At 40.7% G+C, this 8,796-nt stretch overlaps 1 pseudogene; it reads right to left on the reverse strand.

Moving 5' to 3' along the window:
• Nucleotides 1-1,829: 1,829 nt before the first annotated feature.
• LOC148714986 (protein RADIALIS-like 4 pseudogene) lies at nucleotides 1,830-2,877 on the reverse strand (annotated as a pseudogene).
• Between the last annotated feature and the right edge of the window lie 5,919 nt (nucleotides 2,878-8,796).

Below are 8,796 nucleotides of genomic sequence, written 5' to 3' on the forward strand. Positions count from 1 at the left end.
TCGTATTTCCTTGTAATTGGTATCATGATGGATGTATGTACATGCGTAACCTACACCTACATAATCGGATTTATGGATGTGGTGCTCTAGATTAACCTTGTTATTATTGGTTACCCCATCACGGGCTGGAAAAGTGATTGTGGTTAGTCTAAAGCCGAAAATTAAAGGGATTGATGTGTGAATGTAAACTTGATTAAATGAACAAAAACTTGAGTCGTCTCGTTATCATTGGTTTGCCCCATCATAGGCTCTAAGCATGACACTATTGGTTTGCCCCATCATAGGCTTCAAATGTGATACTATTGATTTGCCCCGTTATAGACTATATGTGTGACATTATTGGTTGCCCCGTTACAAGCTGAAAACGTGGCCAGAATTTGGCCCAAAGCCGAAAAAATAATTGATTTGGATAAAGTTTAAAAGAAATGAAATTAAAAGCATTGAAAATATTAATGAAGATATTTAAGGTATCGTATGACATATTACACTTGAGTGGCTAGATTTTTAGTGATATTTGTCGCTTATAATTATATTGGTTGTTCGAGCCTTTTTATAGTTGGTTTACGATTTTATGATATGTGCATCGATTTCTTGTGGTTTTCAAATTTTTATTATTATTATTGTATTGGTGTGGATATCTAGAGATTCTTACTAGACTGTAAAACTCATTCTCTTCTTCTTTTTCTTTTTCAGAGACGTAGAATGTATAGACATGGATGGGTTGGGCGCGGAGTGTGAGTGGTGTGCCTAATGAGGGAGAGGGAGAGAGAGAGAGAGAGAGAGAGAGAGAGAGAGAGAGAGATAGAGAGAGAGTTGGAATGGAGGCATGGCTCGACAATTATGGGAAAAAAAACTTGGGAGGTCTTTTTTATCGGTGACATTGCTCGCGCGGTAACAGCTATGAAATGGAACCTTGGATCAGGCTCCTGAACACCCAATCCAATGCATCAAACAATTTTTGCCAAACCCTAGACTTTCTAGTATTGGGAAGCGGGCTGATCTCATGCTACCCAACCAAGCCGAGTTTGCGAATTAAATACGGTTGTTGCCGAGGACTGAAAGCTGGTAAAGAAGTCCTATGTCAAGGAATTACTCCCTAGGGCGTTACAGCGCCATCGGAATCTATAAAAAATAGGTTTTTGTGCGTGTTTCGGAATTTGACCTTATCAATGAAAAGAAGAGTTTGTTGCCTAGGGTCAGTTTTGAATCTCATACACCACTTTTAAGGATTTGAGAGGGCTCTAATTTTTTTCTCCTTGATTTTGTTAATGGACTGATAACAAGAGATAATCCGCCCCCAATATTCTTTTTCCCATAAGCTTGATGAAGGCAGAATTGAGTCAAGGGTTTTTTGTGCAGCTATCAAGAGACAATCGGTAGGCAAAATGACGACCCTTGGAAAATGACCTTTACAAAAGAGAGGAGGCTCTCTAATTGCAGTCAAGACAACTTGGGCCCAGTTTGGTATCCCTGTAGTCTTCTCTTCCCAAAATAAAACATGAAAATGAAGACAAAAAAAAAGAGTATTTGCTAATAAAGAACTTTTCATTTTTGTTTTAAAGATCCTAGTGTAGCTTTTGAAAATTAAAAATGCCTTTGAAAAGAGAAACTCTTGCAATGGGGTTCGAGACGGAACCTGAAAGGTCCACTTGCTGATCTCCAGCCATTCGTGCACTGTATGCAGAACTATGGGTCATGGACCGTCTGGAATACAAACCACACGGCCGCCATTTATTAATTCTCTGGCCTATCTGCAAGGCATGGATTGCCGATGATCAGCAACCGGACTTCTCCAGTTCAATCCCAAAGTAGAGATAACGATCTGGGGTCATCTGGCTCATTCATTTGCTTGCGGGATGGATCGAAACAGACGTACCATTCACAGTTTCAAATGTGACCGGTGTTGTACGGGACGGTCGAGTAAACTGATTTGCGCTGAATCCAGCTTAGCGACGGATAGTGGCGCATGGTTTTCTGCGGGTATGGTCGCAAACACTATGCAGGTACGATGGCCAAAACCTTCGGCTGGATCAAGAATTTTGAGGTGCCTCCTGTCGTGTTTGACCAGCTTAAATTCACAAGGTTGACAAGCGAAGAAGGGCCCACCACCTGACGGCGGCCATTAAAACGGTACTTAAATTGTTTCCGACACACCATTACGCCATGAGTATCAGAGTACATGGAGATAAAACATGCACTTCGTTAATGCCCTAGCATATGCAAAGACCATACAAACGACAGAAGAGGATCGCAGATCGAGGAAGTGACGCATGCACAGGGAGGTGGGATGATGACTAGTGCAGCACTCGGGGGAAAAAAAAGAAAGACAGAAAGAAAAGCAGGACGCCGCTCCAGCAGCGACCATAACAGCATTTCCATGGATGGGTAGACTCCACCACCAGTCGACTACCGTCAATGGAGATATATTGGGCAGCTGCATGTGCAGCTGTATATAGCATCAAACATCACCAGAAAGAAGAAATTATATATGACACACAAGACCAATCTCTCTGACCTCCCATGGCAGAGAGAGAAGTTCAGAAGCCGTTGGGATATCGGCGGTTGTTAGCCGACCTGGCATTGGTGGTGGTGCGGTAGTTGGGGAAAGGGACGTCGCCGGACTCGATGCTCTGTATGTCTTCGACTAGGAGGTCATAGTGGCGCTTGACGTCGGCCGCGGACTTCCCCCCACCCACCATGGCAGCCACCTTCTCCCAGCGGTCCGGGGTGTCCTGGTCGTAGATGGCCAGTGCCCTCTCAAATTTCTTGTCCTCCGTCGCCGTCCACGATACAGAGGATGATGCCATGCCCACCACTATTAATAATGGATGGCTTGTGGGAAGAGCTAGGTATGCAGAGGGGGAGGGAGGGAGGAGTCTTGGTAGGCAGGGGTTCTGTTTTTATTGGTTTGGTCGACTGTGCTTGCGTTGGATATGGAGATGCTGCTCTGGATGAGCATTTATAGAGAGAGCGAGCGAGCGAGAGGGGAGATAAGTGGGAAAATAAACAACGGACGAACAAAGCAAGAGGGGAAGAGAAAAAGGAGAGGTTACATCGGCTGGCGTGAGGGCGTGAGTGCGAGAATATCGTGTCCCCCTGTACGGGGTGGCATGAAAATTGAAAAAGGGAGGTGATTCGTGCCTGGGAAATTGCAGGTATCTCAATCTCGGCACCACCTCCCCTTTTTGCTGTTCTGCCCTCGCTCAGGCCGGGTGGCGGAGTGAGCGAGGGCCGGTCGAACTCGAGGAGATGGAACGAGGCCGGTTGGACTCCGGAACATAACCCCCCCATGCGACGCCACCTTCTCTGGCGGTCAGATCGCAGGCCTCACCAGGACGACGAGTGGCGAAACGCCACACCTCCATAGCTTTGACCCCGAGTCACGTGGCTCTCGGCTTGGAAGTTGGATCCGAACAAGAATTTTTTCCATCTCATTAAAATAGGAAGTTACTTTATTTATTCAGAAAAAAAAAGCGAATTATATAACGTATAAAACTTTGAATGACTCGCCGCCGGTTACCAGGTAACCGACTAGTAACCTGCCGCCCCCGCCGTCCCGCCTTTCTCGTGCTTGTTGTGGGTACAAGCTAGCTTTATGCATTAATAATAATTCTTTAGTCCGTTCTGCCTGGGGTTTTCTCCTCTCCCTTCTGCGAGTCCTCGTTGTGTTGGACTTGAGAAGCGCTTGTTCCGGTGGTGACAAGTGGACGAGGCGAGGGGAACGAGGACAAGGGAATGATCCCGTGGGCTGGCCTCGGCTTGCCCCCTCCCACCCCACCCTTTCACGTAACTCACGTTCAGGATTCAGAATTGGACGGGAAGCCAACGAAACGGGGGGCGCGGCAGCTGCTTGAAGCGCAATCCGAAACCACATGCACAAAATGAAAAGGTTTAAAATTAGTACTTTTTATTTTTTTTGGATTAAATAGCCATGCTGCACGCGAGTTGAACCGTTTCCCTGTATCAAAATCTGTGGCACTTACAAAAATTCAATCGGATCACCTTCCAGACGCGGAGGGGTTCGAGTCAGAGGAAGTAATTTATGACACAAACTAACAATCTGTGCCACAGTCGACACGGGTTTTTTTTTTTTTTTTTTTTTTTTGGGCACATCCGCGCCTTATGGACACGGATATGAGTGCAATTCATCAGTTAGAAAAAAGGAAAAAAAAAAAAAAAAAAGTACATCAAAGGGGGCACCAAGGCGTGAGTGTCCCAAACAAAAACTCTAGAGTGGTGAGAAGCAAAAAAATGATGTCATCCAGTCCGCCGCACTGTTAACCTTTCGAAAGACATGGTAGCCCGATGAGAGTTACACTCCCTCAACATGCTATGGATGTCGTGTATCAAACGCAACCTGCCTGCTACTTGTTCCGACTCCTGGATCCACTCGATCACTGTAGCTGAGTCCCCTTCCAGAATAAAAGGATCCATGCCCAGCACTCTCTTCGCATAGGAAACTCCCTCCCATGCGGTCCTGACCTCAGCGCCAAGCACAAACTGATTGAAGATCCGTTGGCTCCCAGCTGCCACAAATCTAACCTCGTGGTCCCTGATAACAAATCCGGCACCACACCTGTCATCCTCCTTAACGCTACCGTTGAAGTTCACCTTAAGAAAATCAGTGGGTGGGGGCTTCCAGAAAACAACCACATTCCTGAGCGCTACAAGAGCAGAGTGAGAGCCCCAAATTTTTCTATTCAATCTAAGGGATGTTGATGCGGTAACGCTAAGGACCTCCTATGCATGAAGAAGTGCCCTATCCACTACCTTCCTCGAGTGTGCACCCCTGCCCTCGATGATTCGAACATTCCTATCTAGCCAACAGTGGTAAGCCAGATAGGCCGCCCCGAATCCCCTACTCCATATGGCCGGGTCTCCAATAGGACTCCCTCAGGAAGCTGGATAAGAAGTCCTCTATCGACATCCATCTCCGATGTAGGCCGGAAGAAACCATAGCACTCTCCCAAATCTGGATAGCCCGTTGACAGCCGAAGAGCACATGGAAGATAGACTCCTCTACCTCCTAACACACCCCACAATCTGGAGGAATGTTGACTCCTCGCCGCGTTAGTATCCCTCTGGTTGGCAGGCACCCCCAAGCAACTTTCCACACAAACAAGGCTACTCGGGGGTGAATGCGCATCTGCTAAATCTATCCCCTCTCAATCTGCCATGCCGACGTCCTGCTCGCTAGCCCCAGAAGATCCCTCGTACTCACCTCTGGCTTCTCGGTCTGTCCCCACACCCTCCTGTCCTCAGACACACCAACCGGAAGTAGTATCGCCAACACCTGCTCTGACAGCTGCTCACCAAATGTAAAATGCCCACCAATAGTCAACATGTTTTAAATAAGTTTAGGTTTAATGTAAATTGCTCTTATCACAAATGGATCGCCTGGTTCAAACTTGTTTAGTAAACAAATCAAGTTCGGATTGCAAAAGAGGTTGCCACAATCCATAGGCTTGCAGCTTGTCTTATAACTAATATGGTTCTAAACAAAGTTTTAAATCCTGTGAGATAGAGGTGTCCAAGTTTCTCTATTGAAAGGGATGCTTCATTGTCTCATCCTATCCTAATAACTATTCAAGTCATGCATCTCGGTAGATATCCTCCATCTCTTTTTTTTTCTTTCTTTTTTTTATTCTTTTTTTTCTTTAACCTTTCTTTTTTTTCATTTTTTTACTTTTATGATCGTTTACTTTCTCCTTTTTCATTTTCTTCTTCTTTCTCTTTCCCTTCTGTCTTCTTTCTTCCTTTTTTTTCTTCTCCCTTCTTTTCTTTTTTTTATTTTTCTTCTTCTTCTTTACTTTCACTTTTTTTCTTTTCTTCATCTTTTCTTTCTTTCTTTCCTCTTTCTTCTTCCCTTCCCACCTGGATAGGTTTCGGAATTCTAACCTCGTCCCCATCCTGTTTTATCACAAGAACAAGATGAAATGATCAGGATGCCCCCTGTCCTGTGACGACATAAAATCTTGGTTGCAAGATGAAAATCAAGCTTGATCCATAAGGGGCACTGTAAGTTGGCTTACGCTACAGGTCCAAATACGAACCACCAAATTAGAACTAATCATAGGCCAAGCTAAGGCATAGAAAATATCAAATTTTAAATAGGTATGGTCTGAAGTCCAACCAAAAATAAATATAGTTGAGGCCCGAAGTCTAACCCATGATCTGCTCTATTCCAAATAAGTGGAATGGTTCATGCAGCTAACACTGGTTGACTTATAATGGACCAAACAGATTGATCCAAATTCCTTGTAAGGGACAATAATTTTTAATCTAGACTTGCCAAATTGTTCGAACTTTCATGAAATAAATGGGTTTGTGTATGGGTTTTTTTATAATCAAATTAAGTTTGCATTAGTCTAGATCAACCTAATTATAAATATCTAGGATATGAATTTGACACTTGGATCGAATGTGTCACATCATATGGTTTGAACAAATTCTTGAAATATATATATAAATTTTTGGAACAGTGGTTTTTGTGCATTGGACATAGCCTAGTTAATAAATATTGTAGATGATTAGAAACATTATATGATTCATAATTAAGAGAATACATAAAATATAATGAAGGGAAAAAAATGAAGGGAATGACATGGACGCAATTTATCACATTTTTCTTCACTTTAATTTACTCATTCTATTTTCTTACTTTATTTGGATATCTAATCTGGATTCCTTATGTTTTGCTAGTTTGATGAGGGAAGTGCAAAATAGATTGGTAAGGTAGCTGTAGAAAATAAAATGAGCTGGTATAGGTTTATTTTTTTCCTTTTTTTCAACCTTATCATGGAAGGGTTAGCTCCAAGTTAAGGATTTTTTTAACTTGAACTAATTTTTATTATATTTAATCAACCTATTGCCAGCCTTAGACCATATTTGGAATTGATGTTGGTAGTAGAGCTATTGTAGTTTTTAGAAATAGAGCTTTAGAAAAGTAAAGCTTTAGAACAATAGAATTTTAAAAAAAAATTATTTGCTGTTTGGTAACTATATTTTTAAAATACTGTAGAATTTTAGCATATGTTTGGCAAGCAAACTAAAAAAATACTTTTGATATGACAACATAATAATAAAGAATATTGCATAACATTGCACAACAGAGGATAATACAATATAATATAAGATATTATTACATATTAAAATATTATTACATATTATTATATTATTATAACATAATATAATGTGATATAATATTGTAATGCAATATAATATTACTACAATATAGTATAATATAATATTGTATACTATAGCATAATAATATAACATAATATAATGTAATATAATATAATGTGATACAATAATGTATTTTGACATAGTATAATATTATTATGATATAACATAATGCTGTAATGTAATATGATATTATACTATAATATAGTGTAGCATAATAATATAATATAATATAATAATGTATTATTGTAATGTAATGTAATTATGATATAATATAATATGATATTATATTTAAGAAAAATATTATGATATGATATAATATAGTAATATATTATTATATTATTGTAATAATATTATATATAATATCATATAATAATATAAAATGTAATTATGATATTTGTTCGTAAGTATTTTGGTCACCACAAAAATTTTATTAAAGTCAAAACAACTTTGTGACATCTGGCAAAAAGCATCTTTGTTGAAAAGGTGCAAAATGGAGCTTCTTCTAAATAGATTTTTTCAGTTTTTTGATAAAGCTAAAACATCTTGTAGATTTTTTACCAAGCACCACTATATAATCAAAAAATACTTTTGAATGACTAGAAATTACTTTTTTGCTCTTCAAAAATCTTTTTGGATAGGGTGTTAGTCCCTTCCCCATATTATTAGTTAGAAAAACCTGGAAAAAAAAAAGATAGGGAGAGGAAGAAGTGGATGGAGTAATTAAGAAGTAGACTCCGGAGATCTCCATGATTGGTAGGGACAGGAGGTGTTTGGGTTAAACGTACACCAACTATAGACCCCAACTCGTCAAGTTGGCTTCTTTGATCACTCATGTTTGGATCCTTCACTGACTCACTGTCAATGGAGACTTCAATTAAATCAGCCGTGCTACACGGATCCATATTCAATCTCACCTAGTTCACGACTACCTAAAAGAAAAAAAAAAAAAAATCTTCCCCGGTACATGAATCAGCCAAACTATGACGTGTTGAACTTAGTAGGATATTAATGTACTTGCTATGTCCGATCTCTTATTGCTAATCAATGCGAAAAAGCGATGAATCTGTATGAGCTGGACTTGTCCCCTTCGAAGATAAAGGGAAGAAGATTCCGCCGTGTCACTTCCTATGAACGAGTAAAGAGCCAGGCCACTTGGCCTGAATGGCTAGAAGATCAATTCTCTTGGCGTGCGAAGGAACAAAATTTTTCATCTCATCTTCTTATTTATCTATGTTTTGAAGGTTACGGATCAGAATCTTTAACGGAGTACAAATATTGAGCGAGCAAACATATTATTTGTTTTGGGACAGCACCTGATGTCATTGCCATTTTCAATGCAACTGCATGAGGATCCACCATATATTCCACGGTTACGTAGGCATATCGAGAGAGAACCTGGCCTTCGGAATATTGTCCTTAAAGGAAGCAGATGTGTCGTCATACGGAATTTCACTAAAGACTCTTTTTCTTTTTAAATAACTCAGGAGATCGTACGACCGCAGGATTAAGAAAAGGATGGCAAGTGGATGGGTATAGAATCGCATTGGAGATACCCGGCGGGACAGAAGATATACTTCGAGGCTACATTATGTTGCAAAATAAATTTTAAGA

Source organism: Phoenix dactylifera, chromosome 2, assembly GCF_051530095.1.
Source record: "Phoenix dactylifera cultivar Ajwa chromosome 2, Ajwa_hap1_PhDact_Kaust_v1.1, whole genome shotgun sequence".
Classification (NCBI taxonomy): Eukaryota; Viridiplantae; Streptophyta; class Magnoliopsida; order Arecales; family Arecaceae; genus Phoenix; species Phoenix dactylifera.